The sequence below is a fragment of the Orbicella faveolata genome, unplaced genomic scaffold (assembly GCF_042242905.1).
Source record: "Orbicella faveolata isolate gen_17 unplaced genomic scaffold, um_ofav_v1 contig_12, whole genome shotgun sequence".
Taxonomy (NCBI): Eukaryota; Metazoa; Cnidaria; class Anthozoa; order Scleractinia; family Merulinidae; genus Orbicella; species Orbicella faveolata.
The window spans coordinates 36,317,883-36,342,105 of NW_028301539.1; the positions used below are offsets into that span (position 1 = coordinate 36,317,883).

Here is a 24,223-nt window from a genome sequence, read left to right on the forward strand (position 1 = left end):
TTGGTCTGCAGTGAAATGGACGCAGCAAATTTTTTTTGAACGCTTACTTTCGAAATTCTGGGCCGAAATATAGCCCCACTTTACTTTAACACTGAAATAGTAGCCGAGACCGCCTTAGACGCATCGTGATTTTGACCAACTTCGGCTTGAGTTGCCAGAACTTAAGGGATATTTTCCAGTCCCGTGGACTCTAAACTAACTCATGATGGCCTTGGTTTTCAGTTACATTGAGAGAGAAAAACGTTTTGAACGCTCACTTTCGAGCTTCTGGGCCGAAATATACAGCCACGTCACTTTAAGACTAAAAGAGTAGCCGAGACTGCTTTACGTGCATCGTGATTTTGACAAACTTCGGCTCGATTTCCCGGGACTTGGGGAATATTTTGATGTCCCGGAAACTGTAAACAATCTGCTGATGTGGCTTGGTTTGCGGTGAAATGGACACAGCAAAACCTTTTGGAACTTTCACTTTCTAGCTTCTGGGCCGAAATATAGCCCCAGTTCACTTCAAGAATGAAAGAGTAGCCGAGACCGCCTTACGCGCATCGTGATTTTGACAAAATTCGGCTCGATTTCCCCGAACTTGGGCGATATTTTCCAGTTCCGAGGAGTCTAAACTAACTCCTGATTGCCTTGGTTTGCAGTGAAATGAACACAGTAACACTTTTTGAAGGCTTATTTTCGAGCTTCTGGGACGAAATATAGCCCCACTTCACTTTAAAACTGAAAGAGTAGGCGAGACCGCCTTACGCGCATTGTGATTTTGAGCAACTTCCGCTCGATTTTCTAGAATTTTGGCGATATTTTCAAGTCCCGGGGACTCTAAACTAACTCCTGATTGCCTTGGTTTGCAGTGAAATGGACGCAGGAAAACTTTTTGAACGCTCAGTTTCGAGCTTCCGGGCCGAAATACAACCGTACTTCACTTTAAGACTGAAATAGTAGCCGAGACCGCCTTACGCGCATCGTGATTTTGACCAAGTTCAGCTCAATTTCCCGGAACTTGGGGGATATTTTCCAGTCCGGGGGACTTTAAACTAACTCCTGATGGCCTTGGTTTGCAGTTAAATGCAGAAAACGTAACTTTTTAAAGTGTCACTTTCGAGCTTCTGGGCCGAAATATAGCGCCACTTTACTTTAAGACTGAAAGAGTAGCCGAGACCGTCTTCCGCGCATCGTGATTTTGACCAACTTCCGTTCGATTTCCCGGAACTTCGGGGATATATTCCAGTCCCGGGAACTCTAAACTAACTGCTGATGGCTTTGGTTTGCAGTGAAATGGACACAGCAGATTTTTTTTGAACGCTCACTTTCGAGCTTCTCGGCCGAAATATAGCCCTACTTCACTTTAAGACTGAAAGAGTAGCCGAGACCGCCTTACGCGTATCGAAATTTTGACCAACTTCGGCTCGATTTCCCGGAAGTTGGTGAATATTTTCAATTCCCGGGGAAGCTAAACTAACTTCCGATGGCCTTAGTTTGCAGTTAAATGGACACAGCAAAACTTTTTGAACGCTCACTTTCGAGCTTATGGGTCGAAATATAGCCCCAGTTTACTTTAAGACTGAAAGGGTAGCCGAGACCACCTTACGCGCATCGTGATTTTGGGATACTTCGGCTCGACTTCCCGCAAATAGGGGGATATTTTCCAGTCCCCGGGACTCTAAACTAACTCCTGATGGCCTTGGTTTCCAGTGAAATGGACACAGGAACACTTTTTGAACGCGCACTAACGAGCTTCCTGGCCGAAATATAGCCCTACTTCTTTTTAAGACTAAAAGAGTAGGCTGGAGCGCCTTACGCGCATTGTGATTTTGAGGATCTTCAGCTCGATCTGGCGAAACTTGGGAGATATTTTCCAGTCCCAAAGTCTCTAAACTCACTCCTGATTGTCTAAGATGTGAGTGAAATAGAGACAAAAATTTTTGAACCCTTACTTTCGAGCTTCTGGAGTTCAATCTAAGCCCACTTTACCTTAAGACTGAAAGAGTAGCCGAGACCCCCTTAAGCGCATCGTTATTTTGACTAACTTCGGGTGGATTTCCCGTAACTTGGGGGATATTTCCAGTCCCTTGGACGCTAAACTAAGTCGTGATGGCCTTGTTTTGCAGTGAAATGGACACAGCGAAACTTTTTAAACACTCAGTTTCGAGCTTCTGGGCCTAAATATTACCGCACTTCATTTTAAGACTTAAAGAGTAGCCGAGACCGTCGTACGCGCGTCGTGATTTTGCCCAACTTCGGTTAAATTTCCCGGAACTTGGGAGACATTTTCCAGTCCCGGGGACTCTAAACTGACCCCCGAGGTCCTTGGTCTGCAGTAAAAAGGACACAACACAACTTTTTGAACGCTCACTTTTGAGCTTCTGGGCCGAAATATAGCTCCACTTCACTTTAAGAGTGAAAGAGTAGCCGAGACCGGCTTACGCCCATCGTAATTTTGACCAACTTCGTTTAAATTTCCCGGAACTTGGGGGATATTTTCCAGTCCCTTGGACGCTAAACTAAGTCGTGATGGCCTTGTTTTGTAGTAAAATGGACACAACACAACTTTTTGAAAGCTCACTTTTGAGCTTCTGGGCCTAAATATTGCCCCACTTCATTTTAAGACTGAAAGAGTAGCCGAGACCGCCGTACACGCGTCGTGATTTTGACCAACTTCGGTTAATTTCCCGGAACTTGGGGGATATTTTCCAGTCCCGCGGACTCTAAAGTAACTCCTGATGGCCTTGCTCTGGAGTGAAATGGACACAGCACAACTTTATTTCTGGGCCGAAATATATCCCTACTTCACTTTAAGAGTGAAAGAGTAGCCGGGACCGCCTTACGCGCATGGTAATTTTGTCGAACTTCGGCTTGATTTCCTGGGACTTGGGGGATATTTTCCACTCCCGGAAGCTCTAAACTAACTCCTGAATGCCTTGGTTTTTAGTGAAATGGACACAGGTAAAAGGGGCGCACGCTGGGTTTCCAGGTTGTAGGCCGAAATATAGCCCCACTTTATTTTAAGACTGAAAGTGTACACGAAACCGCCTTAAGCGCATCGAAATTTTTAGCCACTATGGCTCGATCTGCCAAAACTTGGGGGATATTTTTCAGTCCCGGGGACTCTACCCTAACTCTTGATGGCCTTAGTTTTCAGTCAAATGGTCACAGGTAACAGGAGCGCACGCTCGGTGTCGAGCTTCTAGGTCGAAATGTAGCCCCAGTTCATTTTAAGACTGAAAGGGTAAACGAAACTGCCGTACGCTTGTCGTAATTTTAAGAAAGTATGGCTCAATTTGCCCAAACTTGGAGGATAGCTTCCAGTCTCGAGGATTCTAAACTATCTCCTGATGGACTTAGTTCTTAGGGAAATGGACACAGGTAAAAGGAGAGCACGCTCGGTGTCGAGCTTGTAGAACCGAAATATAGCCCCACTTCATTTTCGGAGTAAACGAGTAGCCGAGACCGCCTTACGCGCATCGTGATTTTGAGCATCTTTGGCTCGATTTGCCGGAATTCGGGCAATATTTTCCAGTCCCGAGGACTTTATGTTAACTCCTGATGAACTTAGCTTTCAATGATATGTACACAGGCAAAAGGAGCGCACGCTCGGTGTTGAGCTTGTCGGCCGAAATATAGCCCCACTTCATTTTAAGACTGAAAGAGTAGCCGAGACCGCCTTACGCGCATCGTGATTTTGAGCAACTTTGGCTCGATCTGCCAGAATTTGGGAAATATTTTCCAGTCCCAAGGACTCTAAACTAACTCCTGATGGCCTAAGATGTCAGTGAAATGGACACAGGTAAAATTAGCGCACGCCCGGTCTCGAGCTTCTTGGTCGAAATATAGCCCCCCTTAATTTTAAGACTGAAAGAGTAGCCGAGACCGCTTTACGCGCATCGTGATTTTGGGCCACTTTTGCTCGATTTCCCGGAAGTTGGCGAATAATTTAAAGTCCCGGGGACGCTAAACTAACTCCCGATGACCTTGGTTTGCAGTTTAATGAACACAGCAAAACATTCTGAACGCTCACCTTCGAGCTTCAGGGCCGAAATATAGCCCTACTTAAATTTAAGACTGAAAGAATAGCCGAGAGCCCGTTACGCGCATCGTAATTTTCATCAACTTCGGCAGCATTTCCTGGAACTTGGAGAATATTTTCCAGTCCCGGGGACTCTAAACTAACTCCTGATGGCCTTGGTTTGCAGTGAAATGGACACAGCAAAACTTTTTGAAGGCTCACTTTCGAGCTTGTGGGCCTAAATATAGCCACACTTCACTTTAAGACTGAAACAGTAGCCGAGACCGCGTTACGCGCATCCTAATTTTGATCAACTTTTTCTCGCTTTCCCGGAACTTGGGGAATATTTTCCAGTCCCTGGGACTCTAAACTAACTCTTCATGGCCTTGGTTTGCAGTGAAATGGAGACAGCAAAACTTTTTTAACGCTCACCTTCAAGCTTCTGGGCCCAAATATAGCCGACTTTACTTTAATACTGAAAAAGTAGCCGAGACCGCCTTACGGGAAACGTGATTTTGACAAACTTCGGGTGGATTTCCCGGAACTTGGGGGATATTTTCCAGTCCCTTGGACGCTAAACTAGGTGCCGATGGCCTTGTTTTGCAGTGAAATGGACACAGCAAAGCTTTTTGAACGCTCACTTTCGAGCTTGTGGGACGAAATATAGCCATACTTCACTTTAAGATTGAAACAGTAGCCGACACCACGTTTCGCGCATCGTGATTTTGATCAACTTCGGGTCGATTTCCCCGAACTTGCGAAATATTTTCCAGTCCCGGGGACTCTAAACTAACCCGTGCTGGTCTTGGTTTGCAGTGAAACGGAAACAGAAAAAGTTTTTGAACGCTCATTCTCGAGCTTCTGGGCCGAAATAGAGCCCCATTTTACTTTAAGCCTGAAAGAGTAGGCGAGACCGTCTTGAGCGAATCGTGATTTTGACCAATTTCGCGTTTATTTCCCGAAACTTGGGGGATATATTCCAGTCAAAGGGACTCTAAAGTAACTGCTGATGGCCTTGGTTTTCAGTGAAATGGACAGAGCACAACTTTGGAGCTTCTGGGCAGAAATATAGCCCCACTTTACTTTAAGACTGAAAGAGTAGATGAGACCGCCTTACGCGCATCGTAATTTTGACGAACTTCGAATGGATTTCCCGCAACTTGGGAGATATTTTGCAGTCCCTTGGACGCTAAATTAAGTCCTGATGCCCTTGTTTTGAAGTAAAATGGCCACAGCAAAACTTTTTGAACGCTCACTTTCTAGCTTGTGGGCCGAAATATAGCCACACTTCACTTTAGGACTGACACAGTAGCCGAGACTACGTTACGCGCATCATGAATTTGATCAACTTCGGCTCGATTTCCCGGGACTTGGGGGATATTCTTCAGTCCCGGGGACTCTAAACTAACTTCTGATGGCCTTGGTTTGCACTGAAAGTGACAGAGCAAAACTTTTTAAACACTCACTTTCGAGCTTCTAGGCCGAAATATTGCCCCACTTCACTTTAAACCTGAAAGAGTAGCCGAGACCACCTTACGCACATCGTGATTTTGACCACCTTCGGCTCGATTTACCGGAACTTGGGGGATATTTTCCAGTCCCGAGGACTCTTAAGTAACCCCTGATGGCCCTGGTTTGCATTGAAATGGATACAGCAAAACTTTTTGAACGCTCAGTTTCGAGCTTCTGGGCCGAAATATAGCCCCACTTCACTTTAAGACTGAAAGAGTAGCCGAGAAGGTCTTACGCGCATCGTGATTTTGACCAACGTCTTCTCGATTTTCCGGAACTTGGGAAATACATTCCACTCCCGGGGACTCTAAACTAACTCGTGATAGCCTTGGTTTGCAGTGAAATAGACACAGTAATTTTTTTTGAGCTTTGAGCTTGTGGGCCGAAATAGAGCCCCACTTCACTTTAAGACTGAAGGAGTAGCCGACACCGCCTTAAGCGCACCCTGATTTTGACCAACTTCGGCTCGATTTGCCGGAACTTGGGGGATATTTTCCAGTCCCGGGGACTCTAAACTAACTCCTGATTGTCTTGGTTTTCAGTGAAATAGACACAGCGAAACTTTTTGAACGCTCACTCTCGCGCTTCTGGACCGAAATATAGCCCCACTTTACGTTAAGACTGAAAGAGTAGTCGAGATCGTCTTGCGCAAATCGTGATTTTGACCAACTTCGGGTCGGTTTCCCGGAACTTGGGGGATATTCTTCAGTCTCGGGGACTCTAAACTAACTTCTGATGGCCTTGGTTTGCACTGAAAGTGACAGAGCAAAACTTTTTGAACGCTCACTTTCGAGCTTCTGGACAGAAATATAGCCCGACTTTCCTTTAAGACTGAAAGAGAAGCCGAAACCGCCTTACGTATATCGTAATTTTGACGAACTTCGAATGGATTTCCCGGAACTTGGGGTATATTTTCCAGTCCCTTGGACGCTAAACTAAGTCCTTATGGCCTTGTTTTGAAGTGAAATGGACACAGGAAAACTTTTTGAACGCTCACTTTCTAGCTTTTGGGCCCAAATATAGGCACATTTGACTTTAAGACTGAAACAGTAGCCGAGACCACGTTACGCGCATCATGAATTTGATCAACTTCGGCTCCAATTCCCGGGACTTGGGGGATCTTTTCCAGTCCCGGGGACTCTAAACTAACTCTTGATGGCTTTGGGTTGCATTGAAATTGACACAGCACAATTTTTTGAACGCACACTTTCGAGATTCTGTGCCGAAATATAGCCCCACTTCACTTAAGACTGAAAGAGTAGCCGAGATCGTCTTGCGCAAATCGTGATTTTGACCAACTTCGGGTCGCTTTCCCGGAACTTGGGGGATATATTCCATTTCCGCGGGCTCTAAACTAACTCCTGATGGCCTTGGTTTTCAGTGAAATGGACAAAGGAAAGCTTTTTGAACACTCTCTTTGTAGCTTCTGGGCCGAAATAGAATCCCACTTCACTTTCAGACTGAAATAGTAGCCGAGACTGCCTCACGCGCATCGTGAGTTAGACCAAGTTCAGCTCGATTTCACGCAACTTTTGGGATATTTTCCAGTCCAGGGGACTCTAAACTAACTCCGGATGACCTTTGTTTGCACTGAAATGCGCACAGCATAACTTTTAGAACGCCCACTTTGGAGCTTCTGGGTCGAAATATAGCCCCACTTCACTTTAAGACTGAAAGAGTAGCCGAGATCGGCTTACGCGCATCGTGATTTTGACCATTTTCGGATCGACTTCTCGGAACTTGGGGGATATTTTCCAGTCCCGGGGACTCTAAACTAACTCCTGATCGCCTTGCTTTGTATTGAAATGGACAGAGCAAAACTTTTTGAACGCTCACTTTCGAGCTTGTGGGCCGAAAGATAGCCACACTTTACTTTAAGACTGAAACAGTAGCCGAGACCGCATTTCGCGCATCGTGATTTTGATCAACTTCGGCTCGCTTTCCCAGAACTTGGGGAATATTTTCCAGTCCCGGGGACCCTAAACTAACTTTTGATAGCTTTGGTTTGCAGTGAAATGCACACAGCAAATTTTTTTGAAAGCTCACTTTCGAGCTTCTGGACAGAAATATAGCCCCACTTCACTTTAAGACTGAAAGGGTAGCCGAGACCGCTTTGGGAGCATCGTGATTTTGATCAACTTCAGCTCGATTTACCGGAACTTGGGGAATATTTTCCAGTCCCAGGGACAATAAACTAAGTCGTGATGGCCTTGTTTTTCAGTCAAAGAACACAGCAAAACTTTTTGAATGCTCACTTTCGGGCTTCTGGCCCGAAATATAGCCCCACTTCACTTTAAGACTGAAACAGTAGCCGATACCGTATTTGGCGCATTGTGATTTTGATCAGCTTCGGTTCGATTCCCCGGAACTTGGGCAATATTTTTCAGTCCCGGGGACTCTAAACTAACCCCTGATTGCCTTGGTTTGCAGTGAAATGGACACAGGAAAACTTTTTGAACGCTCACTTTCGGGCTTCTGGCCCGAAATAGAGCCCCACTTCACTTTAAGACAGAAAGAGTAGCCGAGACCACTTTAGGGGCATCGTGATTTTGACCAACCTCGGCTCAATTTCCCGGACCTTGGGGCATATTTTCTTGTCCCGGGGACGCTAAACTAACTCCTGATGGCCTTGGTTTCCAGTGAAATGAACACAGCAAAACTTTTTGAACGCTCACTTTCGAGTTTCTGGCCCGAAATATAGCCCCACTTCACTTTAAGACTGAAAGAGTAGCCGAGACCGCCTTACGCGAATCGTGATTTTGACCAACTTCGGCTCGATTTCCCGGAAGTTGGGGGATATTTTCCAGGCCCGGGGACTCTAAACTAGCTCCTGATGGCTTTGGTTTGCAGTGAAATAAACACAGGTAAACTTTTTGAACGCTCACTTTCAAGCTTCTGGGCCGAAATATAGCCCGAGTTCACTTTAAGAATGAAAGAATAGCCGACACCGCCTTACGCACATCGTGATTTTGACCAACTTTGGCTCGATTTCCCGGGAATTGGGGAATATTTTCCGGTACCGAGGACTCTAAAGTAACTCCTGATTGCCTTGGTTTGCATTGAAATGGAGAGAGCAAAACTTTTTCAACGCTCCCCTTCGGGCTTCTGAGCCGAAATATAGCCCCACTTCAGTTTAAGACTGAAAGAGTAGCCGACACCGTCTTACGCGCATCGTGATTTTGACCAACTTCCGCTCGATTTCCCGAAACTTCGGGGATATATTCAAGTCCCAAGGAGTCTAAACTAAGCCCTGATGGCCTTGGTCTGCAGTTAAATGGACACAGCAATTTTTTTGAAGGCTTACTTTCGAAATTCTTCGCCGAAATATAGCCCCACTTCACTTTAAGACTGAAATAGTAGCCGAGACCACATAGACGCATCGTGAATTTGACCAACTTCGGCTTGAGTTTCCAGAACTTAAGGGATACTTTCCAGTCCCGTGGACTCTAAACTAACTCATGATGGCCTTGGTTTTCAGTTAAATTGAGAGAGCAAAACTTTTTGAACGCTCACTTTCGAGCTTCTGGGCCGAAATATACAGCCACGTCACTTTAAGACTAAAAGAGTAGCGGAGACTGCTTTACGCGCATCGTGATTTTGACAAACTTCGGCTCGATTTCCCGGGACTTGGGGGATATTTTGATGTCCCGGACACTGTAAACAATCTGCTGATGTGGCTTGGTTTGCGGTGAAATGGACATAGCAAAAGTTTTTGAACTTTCACTTTCTAGCTTCTGGGCCTAAATATAGCCCCAGTTCACTTTAAGAATGAAAGAGTAGCCGAGACCGCCTTACGCGCATCGTGATTTTGACAAAATTGGGCTCGATTTCCCCGAACTTAGGCGATATTTTCCAGTTTCGAGGAGTCTAAACTAACTCCCACTGGAAAAGTTGAAAATTTACATGGACATGTCAATTTTAATTTACAGCATGTAAATCTTGATTTACACTCTTTGTAAATTACAATTTACATGTTAGGGTTTTGTAAAATAAATTTACAGGAAATTTACAGTTTTTAGTACAGCATGTAAATGTTCTGTAAATAGTGATTTACATTGTCTTTGTCGACAATGATCATTTGAAGAACATGTAAAAACCTGTAAAATATTTTACGCACTTTTACAGTATCTGCCTTTGTAAAAAACATGTAAATTGCTTTGCTAAACCATGTAAGAAACGTGTAAATAATTCAAGCGAATGCTGTAAAAAGTCTGGAAATGTTATGTTTGTAACCCTGTAAAAACCATGTAAATGAAAAAGGGGGGCCTGTAAGAAACATGTAAAAACCATGTCAATGAAAAAAGGGGGCCTGTAAGAAACATATAAAAACCATGTAAATGAAAAAAAGGGGACCTGTAAGAAACATGTAAAAACAATGTAAATGAAAGAAAGGGAGCCTGTAAGAAACATGTAAAAACCATGTAAATGGAAAACCTAGAAGTTGCACGGGCGCAGTGGGGGGTTGTAAATAGCCTGTTAAAAACATGCAAATCAAAAAGGGGGACCTTGCAAAGGCTGTGAAAACAATTTAAATGAGATAATGGGGGCTTTTCGAAAAACTGTAAAGACCACGTTAATGTAAAATGGAGACTCTTAGAAAAAAAAAGATCTAAATTTAAGAGAAGGCCTGCCTAAACCCAGCAAAAACCATGTAATGGAAAAGTGGGCTTATTTAATATAACTCTGGTGTAACGGTTCAACTAACGGAGACTGTTCAAATGATGTAAATTCCAAGTTACCGACAGGTTCGCTATCCTCTTGTAAACGGTTGGTTGGATTTTGCAAAGAAATAAATGGAAAGTTACCCCGGCCAGGTTAAACTTGGGGGGACGGGGGGGAGAGAGAGGAAGGGCTGTCTCGGGTAACCGAGAACATATAAATGGGACCTTTTAAAGGCGCGTAAAGTTAAAATGTAACACCGCCCTAAAGCTCCGTAAACCTACCGTGAAGCCTCCATTAAGGTGCCTTTTACCTTGAAGCATTTGAACTTCTCTAAAGTCCAAGTGTGTGCTATAGTGTGCTTTAAATTGAAGTTGGGCTAGAAGGTATGCACCAAACTAAATCGCTGCATTGATCGACACCGCACTAAGCTGTCTTCTTGTGAACTTTCCGCGCATCCACAACGACAAAATAAAACTAGGATTGTTACTGCACATGCAGGCGTCCCAAGCTTACGTCTCTAGAAAAGAGAAAAATTAATTCTCGGACACGTACGTATTTATTCATGACGGACCATGAAAGCGTCACGTGTTGTGTGAGTTCAAGACGGAAAGAACCCTGGTGACCGAGTTTGAACTGACGCGAGTTAGGTTAGGCAGGGAACCATAAGGGACACGGCCGGCCCAACGACCGTTTTCTCTCGAATGCTTTGAAGCGTTGTTTTAGGCTATCTTGTGTACTTTCAAAGCTCTGTAGGTTAATTTTAGGTTGCGCAAAAAAAAAATTGGCTGTTCGGTTATTCTAGAGGAGCTTGAGTATCTCGTACTTATTAGGGCTTTTTCGTCCATTTCCCGAAAACGTTAGGACTTATCGCCTTTCCGAAAATGATAGCTGACTTTTTTTCGCAACCCAAAATGACATTTTGTTTTTCTTTTTTCTTTTGTTTTGTTTTGTTTTTTTTGGTGATTTCTACCGTTCTGTGCTTTCATTGCCGTCACTGTTATCCCAGTCCCTTTGTAAGAGCATACCAGCCTTGTGAATGCCCGATCTCCAACAAACAGGAATCAGCGGTCTTCATGTTAGGTACCAGGTCCTCTCGGTTCTCCCGCCATGTTTGGCAGTTCGTTAGAACTTGCATCGAACTCGGGCTCTGTTTTAGCGGGCCAAAATCCACTCTACCTTCGCTTCGTCATCGTGCACAGTTTCAAGGCAAAGTTTTCCGTTACCCAGAAGCTAAAGATAGCGATTACAGGCAACAACAACAACAGGTAAGCAAGTTTTGTATAAATTGAACGAGTAGAGTAAAGTAACGTCAAGATACGTATACATTTCGTTTTGCCTTTGGTTGTGAATGTGTCATTATCAAGGAGAAGTTACATTGCTTGTGGAATCGACTTTGTTGATGTTTACCTGCCGTGCATAAAGAGATTTATTATCTGTTATTATCTGTTCTCGATAACCGAGTAAGAGCATGCGACATTTGTTATTGGCTTATATGCACCTTATGATTCCTTCTGATGCATTCTCTTGTAAGGTTATGTTGCCCTCTGATGTGAATGCTAGTAAGCTAAAATGTAATGTGCCATCTTCAGCAGAGAAATTTCTCTTATGCTAGTGCAAGTATTCTGAAGTTACTCAAGTGTCTACAGTTGTACCTACATGCAAGTTACAATATGCTACACAACTGTACATGGACATTGCACCCACTGGTGCTGATAGTAAGTTAAACGTTGTGAAATTTTCTTTCACAAAAAAAACACTACGATACTTTATAAAGAGGTATACATGTACCTCAAACTGTCATGAAAACTACATAGGACTTGAAAAAAAAGGAAGAGTAACTTGCCCAGGCAGGAAAATCTACTTGTCTTGGACGACACGGTATAGTCAGTCGATTATTTCAGAACAATCAATAGGAATTAGTCAATGATATCAGAAATCAATAAAAGGATTTGCCATGAGTAATCGATTGTGATCAAATTTTCAATAAGCATTATCAATTTTGCTGATACTAGCTTATCTTTTAAGCAACATTTAATAAGAAAGAAATGAACAAAAGATATAAAGTGAAATATGAAATCATGAATACAATTGCATAAAAACATAACATTGTATCTTGTAAGCAGAATATTTTGCTGGCATACATGTATCAGGGACTATGTTTTGAGGGTCTTTGGTAGTGCCTTTGAAATCTACATAAAAAAGTTACAATCAAACCTTGTGTTGAGGGACACAATTTTTCTACAGTTTATGTGAACTAACAAAGAGAGGCCAACTTTCAATTGATTCTCTACTGACTGATAAATTTGGTAAAATCAAATCAATAACTTGAAACTTCTCTAGCATGTGAGTATGAATTTCTTTCAATTGATTGATAGCACTGATAACACTTACATTAATTTCAATTTATTGATTTATATCAATTTATGGATCATTTCAATCGATTGCCTTACCCTGGGATGACCAGACAGCACTTTAGAGCCCCATTACAGCTGTACATTTTACTTGTACGAAATTGGGCTCTTACCAAATACATGTAGGTTTCATGTGTCATGCATCTGTTCATTCATCTGTAGCAGGGCAGGAAAAAAAATTGTAAGTCACTTGCCCAGTGGGCCAGTCAATTTCAGTTTTCACTTGCCCCCATTTAAATATTAGTTGCCAGTGTGGTGGCCAGTAAGGAAATCAGAGGACAAATGCGAATGAAGTACGCTCGGATTCCTAACTAATTCTTGCTTTCAACCTAATAATTAACTAATCTTTAGGTCTTAAGTTTTGAAATGGAATGACTGGAAATTATCATTTATCAAGCTGGCATTTTTAGTCAGACTCACAAGACTACTGAGGCTACATTGTAATTTCACTTGCCACCAGGCCACTGAACTTCTATTTTCACTTGCCCAAGAGCAAAATTTACTTGGCTAAGGAAATCAGACCTGGGTTTTTCCTGCCCTGAGTAGATCACAGATAACACCAAAATTTGGTAAAAACAAAAAATATTCGCATTTCCATTACCAGAGTGTGTCGCAGAATCTGTGAATTTTTCAGGCGTGTGTCACTGATGTTCTTACCACATTTTGATGTCTTTTGTGATCTATTACCGAACAGATGCGCGACAACATAGAATCTATCTGCTTCGTAATACATAACAAGGAAACAAAAACAAACATTTATGATATCAGCTGTACCTTTGTCCACCGATAGAGCCTAAGTGCGCGTAAGAAACAATCAAATTGTGCCTGCAAATAACTTGACTTATTATTTAAACATTGTTTGATAGGAGTTTGATTTATTGTTCATGAATATTACAATGTAGATGATAGTGAACATTGAATATTTACTGTCACACATTTTGAGTTTAGTTCTTCTACATCCTCTGACATTCAGTGCCTTCCAATCAGAGATGCAAAGTTTTTGTCACACAGTAGCCACAGATGTAGATGTAAGATCTGTTTGACTGATGAGTATTCAGGACTCAAAATAATGGCCGGTCAACGGGCAATGTCTGGCCAGAATGGTGACTTGACTGGCCAAAAACTTCACTCGCCAGTCATGTTGACCAGTCATGTCATGTTGAGATGGTCATGTTGTTCATTCTTGAATAAACAATCAAATCCCCAACTGTAAATCTGAGAGTTTTTAATCTCTTTTTTATTATGACCTCTAATGAAAACATATACCTATGCATACATGTATCTGTTCGAACGGCTAAAGACCATTCGCTTGCTGTTTGTTCATGCGTTCAAGATCGATAGGAATGCCATTTGAGTGACTCGGGTTAAATCCGTTTGGAGAAATATTAAGTCAATTTTTAAATGGTCTAGCAGTGACTGGAACAAACAAACTATATTTGTGGGTTTAATTTGGCTCACATTACATGTACTTGATTTTTGCGTAAATATCCTGACCAGTCGGAAAGGAGACATGACCGAGCTAAAATTACTTTGGCTAGTCAACATGACCGGCTACAGTCCGATTTCAAAGGTCACAGTATAAATTGGAATGATAAGAAACAAAATAATAACTCCAGTGTAAAATTCACTGATTGATGTCATACACAGAATTTACTGATTCATACTCAGACATAACTTATTTAACGAAATGTTTTATGTTACTTGTAGGATGAAGTAAAATTGAGAGTGGTCAATACATGCATATTCCTTGGCATTGATGCTTGATCAGAAAAAAATCAGCCACTGAGAAGTCTACAGTACTTATGACTCTATAAGGGGTCCAAGGCCCATTTCTTGAAGGTCCTGGAAACTTTTCGGGCCCACAAAGCCATCTTTAATTGAGCTGTGTCTAAAAACTAAGAGCTGTATATGCCTGAAACTTCTTGTGTGAAGGAAACCTCTGTTCATATTGAGAATAAGCAATTAAAACAGCTCTGTAAGCGTAAGATTTCAGATTTTGGCATGGCTTTCTGGGTGCAAAAACTTTTTGGGACCTTCGAGAAATGGGCCCCTGGTGCATTACAGTCTAACATGGTGACCTTCAACACTTTGATATGCTCTGGCAGCTTTCTGGCATAAATTCAACCACTTTAAACATTATTTTTTAATGCTTTGAAGTATCACCTACACTGTACCTGTGTTAGTGAATTAGCATCAAATTTAAATATCTTAGATTGCTAGGTTGATACTTATTGTTCAATACAGCAGCTATAAGATTTCATCATAAAAAGATTTAAGGCTATGTTTACATACATGTAGTACCAGAACAATAATTTATTAACTTATGATGTGTTATGGGAACTATGGTACTAGATAGGCCTTTCAATTTCAACCGGACCCTATGAATTTTTTTTACAGTACAGTTTTTTTATCACAAAAAGAAAAAGTAAAATTTTGAATATTGTTTACAGTGAATGTTTTGTCAGGGGTCCAAAATGTTTGTACTGTTTGGATTCCGTACAGTTTTGGAAAAAGATGGAAACTGTGGCTTTGTAAACATAGCCTAAAAGATGTCAGAAGCCTTGTTTTATGTTATGTAAAGTAGTATTCCTTTGGCATGAATGTTTTTATGATGAATTTAAAATGTCAATCTCTATCTTGTGGTAAATGTTTTTTCTCCCTATTTTCTGTTATTTCAACAGAACAATTCACTCTATGAAAAAAAGTTGATCAATACTTCACACTTAAATTGCAGTAATTTTCATAATAAGGTAAAGGTAAAGTCTGCGTACGAGCCACGTGGCCCAACAGGCTGGAGCTCATCCCGCTTTCTGTAGCAGGAAGCGACTAGGACTATTTCTACTCCCCCTGGATGAGATGCCAGTCCATTGCAGGGTTACCCCACCATTAAATTCGCTGGTACCCACTTATACACCTGGGTGGAGAGGCACTGAGAGTTAAGTGTGTTGCCCAACAACACAACAGAATGTACCCGCCTAGGGCTTGAACCCGGATCGTTCGATCAGGAGTTGAGCGCACTACATGTAACTACGAGGCCATCGTGCCTCCCCCATTTTTCATGATAATTATTAAGGCTAATTTAATCCTACATGAATTACTTAGTAAGAAAAAACAGTTTATTCATTCATTTTATGACAAAGGTATTATCATTATGTTACATTTGACTTTGTGGATTTAGTATATATTTAAGACAGGTATCCATTCGCAAACAATTTTAATTTAGTAATACACCTAAATTGCAAAATTTTTACTAGTTGTAGCTGACAACAGTATAGTTCTTAATCATTTTATTATTTATGAATTAAATAGAGCTGAATATGACATGGTTTCGCACAATCTTGAAAAGGTCTTGAATTTTAGTAGTCTTCTTGAAAAGTGCTTGAATTCGGTTAAAGGGGCTCAGTCATGGTATTTTAGAATATTTTGGCCATGCACAAAATTACATTTAACTCGTGACTCTTGTTATGGATAGATAGAAAAGAAAACATGTTTTATTTATTGCAATGTATACATTGTAAACCTTAGTCATGGCATATAAAAACTATTTGAATTTTACTGAGTTTGTTCTGATTGCAATAAATTTCTGATTCTGTATAAATTTGCATATTTTCTACTATTATAATTAAGGTCAACAGATTTGATTACAATAAAACTACATTCCATGCATTTTTCTTCAAGTTATTATTTACAAGTCATTTATCGTACAGGGTTTCTGCCTCCCTTTTTCGATTTCCATGTTATTTACAGGCTCCCTTTTTCCATTTCCAGGTAATTTACAGGCTCCCTTTTTCAATTTACAGGTTATTTGCAGGCTCCCCTTTTCAATTTACAGGTTATTTACAGGTTCCCTTTTTCGATTTCCATGTTATTTACAGGCTCCCTTTTTCCATTTCCATATTATTTACGGGCTCCGTTTTTCGATTTTATGTTATTTACAGGCTCCCTTTTTCGATTTCCATGTTATCTACAGGCTCTCTTTTCACATTTACATGTTATTTACAGGCTCCCTTTTTCGATTCACATGTTATTTACAGGCTCCCTTTTTCGATTTACATGTTACAGGCTCCCTTTATTGATTTACATGTTATTTACAAGCTCCCTTTTTCGATTTACATGTTCTTTATGGGCTCCTTTTTTGATTTCCATGTTATTTACAGACTCCCTTTTTCGATTTACACGTTATTTACAGGCTCCCTTTTTCGATTTACATGTTATTTACAGGCTCCCTTTTTTGATTTACACGTTATTTACAGGCTCCTGTTTTCATTTTCCATGTTATTTACAGCCTCCCTTTTTTTTATTTACATGTTGTTTACAGCCTCCCCTTTTTTATTTACATGTTATTTACAGTATTATGGCAGCCTCCCTGTATTAAATTTACATGTTATTTACGGGTTTCCAGGTAGAATCACAAGAAATTTACAGGCTATTTACAGTATTTGCAGGAACGGTTTACATGTTATTTACATGATCTTAGCCCTTTGCTTTGAAACATTTACAGTGTTTTCTTCATCATTTACATGTTTCACTTAAAATATTTACATGTTTTTTACATGAAACCTCCAAAACATGTAAAAGGGGAAAAATCATGTAAATTATTCTTTACAGTCTCTTTTTGATTATTTACATGCTAATTACATGTTATTTACATACTCTGTAAATTTTCAACTTTTCCAGTGTCCTGATTGCCTTGGTTTGCAGTGAAATGAACACAGTAAAACTTTTTGAAGCCTTATTTTCGAGCTTCTGGGATGAAATATAGCCCAACTTCACTTTAAGACTGAAAGAGTAGGCGAGACCGCCTCACGCGCATCGTGATTTTGAGCAACTTCCGCTCGATTTTCTAGAATTTTGGCGATATTTTCAAGTTCCGGGGACTCTAAACTAACTCCTGATTGCCTTGGTTTGCAGTGAAATGGACGCAGGAAAACTTTTTGAACGGTCAGTTTCGAGCTTCTGGGCCGAAATACAGCCGTATTTCACTTTAAGACTGAAATAGTAGCCGAGACCGCCCTACGCGCATCGTGATTTTGACCAAGTTCAGCTCGATTTCCCGGAACTTGGGGGATATTTTCCAGTCCGGGGGACTTTAAACTAACTCCTGTTGGCCTTGGTTTGCAGTTAAATGCAGAAGGCGTATCTTTTTAAAGTGTCACTTTCGAGCTTCTGGGCCGAAATATAGCCCTACTTCTTTTTAAGACTGAAAGAGTAGGCGGGAGCGCCTTACACGCATTATCTTTTTGAGGATCTTCGGCTCGATCTGGCGAAACTTGGGAGATATTTTCCAGTCCCAAAGTCTCTAAACTCACTCCTGATTGTCTAAGATGTGAGTGAAATAGAGACAAAAAGTTTTGAACCCTTACTTTCGAGCTTCTGGAGTTAAATCTAAGCCCACTTTACCTTAAGACTGAAAGAGTAGCCGAGATCCCCTTAAGCGCATCGTGATTTTGACTAACTTCGGGTGGATTTGCCGTAACTTGGGGGATATTTCCAGTCCCTTGGACGCTAAACTAAGTTGTGATGGCCTTGTTTTGCAGTGAAATGGACACAGCGAAAATTTTAAAACACTCAGTTTCGAGCTTCTGGGCCGATATATTGCCCCACTTCACTTTAACACTCAAAGAGTAGCCGAGACCGCCGTACGCGCGTCGTGATTTTGACCAACTTCGGTTAAATTTCCCGGAACTTGGGGGATATTTTCCAGTCCCGGGGACTCTAAACTGACTCCCGACGTCCTTGGTCTGCAGTAAAATGGACACAGCAAAACTTTTTGAACGCTCACTTTTGAGCTTCTGGGCCGAAATATAGCTCCACTTCACTTTAAGAGTGAAAGAGTAGCCGAGACCGCCTTACGCCCATCGTAATTTTGACCAACTTCAGCTCGATTTCCCGGAACTTGGAGCATATTTTCCAGTCCCGCGGACTCTAAAGTAACTCCTGATGGCCTTGCTCTTGAGTGAAATGGACACAGCACAAATTTTTGAACGCTCACTTTCGAGCCTCTGGGCGGAAATATTGCCCCAGTTCACTTTAAGAATGAAAGAGTAACCGGGAACGCCTTACGCGCATCGTGATTTTGACCAACTTTGGCTCGATTTCCCGGGAAATGGGGGATATTTTCCGGTACCGGGGACTCTAAACTAACTCCTGATTGCCTTAGTTTGCAGAGAAATGGACACAGCACAACTTTTTGAACGCTCACTTTTGAGCTTCTGGGCCGAAGCATAGCCCTACTTCACTTTAAGACTGAATGACTAGCCGACACCGCCTTACGCGCATCGTGATTTTGGGCTACTTCGGCTCGAATTCCCGGAACTTGGGAGATAATTCCCATTCCCGGGCACTCTAAACTAATTCCTGATAGCTTTGGTTTTCAGTGAAATGGACAAAGCCAAACTCTTTGAACGTTCACTTTGGAGCTTCTGGGCCGAAATATAGCCCCAGTTCACTTTAAGACTGAAAGAGTAGCCGAGACCGCCTTACGCGCATTGTGTTTTTGGGCTACTTCGGCTCGAATTCCCGGAACTTGGGAGATAATTCCCATTCCCGGGCACTCTAAACTAATTCCTGATAGCTTTGGTTTTCAGTGAAATGGACAAAGCCAAACTCTTTGAACGTTCACTTTGGAGCTTCTGGGCCGAAATATAGCCCCAGTTCACTTTAAGACTGAAAGAGTAGCCGAGACCGCCTTACGCGCATCGTGTTTTTGGGCTACTTCGGCTCGAATTCCCGGAACTTGGGAGATAATTCCCATTCCCGGGCACTCTAAACTAATTCCTGATGGCCTTGGTTTTCAGTGAAATGGACACAGCCAAACTCTTTGAACGTTCACTTTGGAGCTTCTGGGCCGAAATATAGCACCACTTCACTTTAAGACTGAAAGAGTAGCCGGGACCGCCTTACGCGCATGGTAATTTTGTCGAACTTCGGCTTGATTTCCTGGGACTTGGGGGATATTTTCCACTCCCGGAAGCTCTAAACTAACTCCTGAATGCCTTGGTTTTTAGTGAAATGTACACAGGTAAAAGGGGCGCACGCTATGTTTCCAGGTTGTACCCCGAAATATAGCCCCACTTTATTTTAAGACTGAAAGTGTACACGAAACCGCCTTAAGCGCATCGAAATTTTTAGCCACTATGGCTCGATCTGCCAAAACTTGGGGGACATTTTCCAGTCCCGGGGACTCTACCCTAACTCTTGATGGCCTTAGTTTTCAGTCAAATAGTTACAGATAACAGGAGCGCACGCTCGGTGTCGAGCTTCTAGGCCGAAATGTAGCCCCAGTTCATTTTAAGACTGAAAGAGTAAACGAAACTGCCGTACGCTTGTCGTAATTTTAAGAAAGTATGGCTCAATTTGCCCAAACTTGGAGGATAGCTTCCAGTCTCGAGGATTCTAAACTATCTCCTGATGGACTTAGTTCTTAGGGAAATGGACACAGGTAAAAGGAGAGCACGCTCGGTGTCGAGCTTGTAGAACCGAAATATAGCCCCACTTCATTTTCGGAGTAAACGAGTAGCCGAGACCGCCTTACGCGCATCGTGATTTTGAGCATCTTTGGCTCGATTTGCCGGAATTCGGGCAATATTTTCCAGTCCCGAGGACTCTATGTTAACTCCTGATGAACTTAGCTTTCAGTGATATGTACACAGACAAAAGGAGCGCACGCTCGGTGTTGAGCTTGTCGGCCGAAATATAGCCCCACTTCATTTTAAGACTGAAAGAGTAGCCGAGACCGCCTTACGCGCATCGTGATTTTGAGCAACTTTGGCTCGATCTGCCAGAAGTTGGGAAATATTTTCCAGTCTCAAGGACTCTAAACTAACTCCTGATGGCCTAAGATGTCAGTGAAATGGACACAGGTAAAATTAGCGCACGCCCGGTCTCAAGCTTCTAGGTCGAAATATAGCCCCCCTTAATTTTAAGACTGAAAGAGTAGCCGAGACCGCTTTACGCGCATCGTGATTTTGGGCCACTTTTGCTCGATTTCCCGGAAGTTGGCGAATAATTTAAAGACCCGGGGACGCTAAAATAACTCCCGATGACCTTGGTTTGCAGTTTAATGAACACAGCAAATCATTCTGAACACTCACCTTCGAGCCTCAGGGCCTAAATATGGCCCTACTTAAATTTAAGACTGAAAGAACCGCCGAGAGCTCGTTACGCGCATCGTAATTTTCATCAACTTCGGCGCCATTTCCTGGAACTTGGAGAATATTTTCCAGCCCGGGGACTCTAAACTAACTCCTGATCGCCTTGCTTTGCATTGAAATGGACAGAGCAAAACTTTTTGAACGCTCACTTTCGAGCTTGTGGGCCGAAACATAGCCACACTTTACTTTAAGACTGAAACAGTAGCCGAGACCGCATTTCGCGCATCGTGATTTTGATCAACTTCGGCTCGCTTTCCCGGAACTTGGGGAATATTTTCCAGTCCCGGGGACCCTAAACTAACTTTGATAGCTTTGGTTTGCAGTGAAATGTACACAGCAAAACGTTTTGAACGCTCACTTTCGAGCTTCTGGACAGAAATATAGCCCGACTTTACTTTAAGACTGAAAGAGTAGTAGAAACCGCCTTACGTATATCGTAATTTTGACGAACTTCGAACGGATTTCCCGGAACTTGGGGGATATTTTCCAGTCCCGTGGACGCTAAACTAAGTCCTGATGGCCTTGTCTTGAAGTGAAATGGACACAGCAAAACTTTTTGAACGCTCACTTTCTAGCTTGTGGGCCGAAATATAGGCACACTTGACTTTAAGACTGAAACAGTAGCCGAGACCACGTTACGGGCATCATGAATTTGATCAACTTCGGCTCCAATTCCCGGGACTTGGGGGATATTTTCCAGTCCCGGGGACTCTCAACTAACTCCTGATGGCCTTGGTTTGCATTGAAATGGACAGCACAATTTTTTGAACGCACACTTTCGAGGTTCTGGGCCGAAATATAGCCCCACTTCACTTAAGACTGAAAGAGTAGCCGAGACCGCCTTGCTCCCATCGTCAGTTTGACAAACTTCGGGTCGATATTCCGGAACTTGGGGGATATTTTCCAGTCCCAGTAACTCTAAACTAACTCCTGATGGCCTTGGTTTGCAGTGAAATGGACAGAGCAAAACTTTTTGAACGCTCACCTTCGAGCTTCCTGGCCGAATTAAAGCCCCACTTTACTTTAAGACTTAAAGAGTAACCGAGACCACCTTACGCGCATTGTGATTTTGACAAACTTTGGGTGGATCTCCCGGAACTTGGGGAACATTTTCCAGTCCCTTGGACGCTAACCGAAGTCCTGATGGGCTTGTTTTGCAGTGAAATAGACACAGCAAAACTTTTTGAACGCTCACTTTCGAGCTTGTGGGCCGAAATATAGCCACACTTTACTTTAAGACTGGAACAGTAGCCGAGACCGTATTTCGCGCATCGTGATTTTGATCAACTTCGGCTCGCTTTCCCAGAACTTGGGAAATATTTTCCAGTCCCGGGGACCCTAAACTAACTTTTGATAGCTTTGGTTTGCAGTGAAGAGCACACCGGAGAACTTTTTGAACGCTCACTTTCGAGCTTCTGGACAGAAATATAGCCCGACTTTACTTTAAGACTGAAAGAGTAGCCGAAACCGCCTTACGTATATCGTAATTTTGACGAACTTCGAATGGATTTCCCGGAACTTGGGATATATTTCCCAGTCCCTTGGACGCTAAACTAAGTCCTGATGGCCTTCTTTTGAAGTGAAATGGACACAGCAAAACTTTTTGAACGCTCACTTTCTAACTTTTAAGCCGAAATATAGGCACACTTGACTTTAACACTGAAACAGTAGCCGAGACCACGTTACGCGCATCATGAAGTTGATCAACATCAGCCCCAATTACCGGGACTTGGGGGATCTTTTCCAGTCCCGGGGACTCTAAACTAACTCCTGATAGCCTTGGTTTGCATTGAAATGGAAACAGCACAATTTTTTGAAAGCACACTTTGGAGATTCTGGGCCAAAATATAGCCCCACTTCACTTAAGACTGAAAGAGTAGCCGAGACCGCCTTGCTCGCATCGTGAGTTTGACAAACTTCGGGTCGATATTCCGGAACTTGGGGGATATTTTCCAGTCCCAGGAGCTCTAAACTAAGTCCTGATGGCCTTGGTTTGCACTGCAATGAACACAGTAACACTTTTAGAACGCTTATTTTTGAGCTTCTGGGATGAAATATAGCCCCACTTCACTTTAAGACTGAAAGAGTAGGCGAGACCTCTTTACGCGCATCGTGATTTTGAGCAACTTCCGCTCGATTTTCTAGAATTTTGGCGATATTTTCAAGTTCCGGGGACTCTAAACTAACTCTTGATGGCCTTGGTTTGCAGTGAAATGGACGCAGGAAAACTTTATGAACGCTCAGTTTCGAGTTTCTGGGCCGAAATACAACCGTATTTCATGTTAAGACTGAAATAGTAGCCGAGACCGCCTTACGAGCATCGTGATTTTGACCAAGTTCAGCTCTTTTTCCCGGAACTTGGGGGATATTTTCCAGTCCGGGGGACTTTAAACTAACTCCTGTTGGCCTTGGTTTGCAGTTAAATGCAGAAAGGGCAACTTTTTAAAGGGTCACTTTCGAGCTTCTGGGCCGAAATATAGCCCCACTTTGACAAACTTTGGGTGGATCTCCCGGAACTTGGGGAACATTTTCCAGTCCCTTGGACGCTAACCGAAGTCCTGATGGGCTTGTTTTGCAGTGAAATAGACACAGCAAAACTTTTTGAACGCTCACTTTCGAGCTTGTGGGCCGAAATATAGCCACACTTTACTTTAAGACTGGAACAGTAGCCGAGACCGTATTTCGCGCATCGTGATTTTGATCAACTTCGGCTCGCTTTCCCAGAACTTGGGAAATATTTTCCAGTCCCGGGGACCCTAAACTAACTTTTGATAGCTTTGGTTTGCAGTGAAGAGCACACCGGAAAACTTTTTGAACGCTCACTTTCGAGCTTCTGGACAGAAATATAGCCCGACTTTACTTTAAGACTGAAAGAGTAGCCGAAACCGCCTTACGTATATCGTAATTTTGACGAACTTCGAATGGATTTCCCGGAACTTGGGATATATTTCCCAGTCCCTTGGACGCTAAACTAAGTCCTGATGGCCTTCTTTTGAAGTGAAATGGACACAGCAAAACTTTTTGAACGCTCACTTTCTAACTTTTGGGCCGAAATATAGGCACACTTGACTTTAACACTGAAACAGTAGCCGAGACCACGTTACGCGCATCATGAAGTTGATCAACATCAGCCCCAATTACCGGGACTTGGGGGATCTTTTCCAGTCCCGGGGACTCTAAACTAACTCCTGATAGCCTTGGTTTGCATTGAAATGGAAACAGCACAATTTTTTGAAAGCACACTTTGGAGATTCTGGGCCAAAATATAGCCCCACTTCACTTAAGACTGAAAGAGTAGCCGAGACCGCCTTGCTCGCATCGTGAGTTTGACAAACTTCGGGTCGATATTCCGGAACTTGGGGGATATTTTCCAGTCCCAGGAGCTCTAAACTAACTCCTGATGGCCTTGGTTTGCAGTGAAATTGAGAGAGGAAAACTTTTTGAACGCTCACTTTCGAGCTTCTGGACCAAAATATACC

At 42.6% G+C, this 24,223-nt stretch overlaps 1 long non-coding RNA gene across 1 annotated transcript; it reads left to right on the forward strand.

Annotated features, from left to right (window-relative positions):
- Nucleotides 1-11,082: 11,082 nt before the first annotated feature.
- LOC149117627 (uncharacterized) lies at nucleotides 11,083-16,257 on the forward strand. The gene is made up of 2 exons (XR_016205713.1): nucleotides 11,083-11,445; nucleotides 14,299-16,257. It is a non-coding gene; the product is annotated as an uncharacterized LOC149117627 (long non-coding RNA).
- Nucleotides 16,258-24,223: the final 7,966 nt, after the last annotated feature.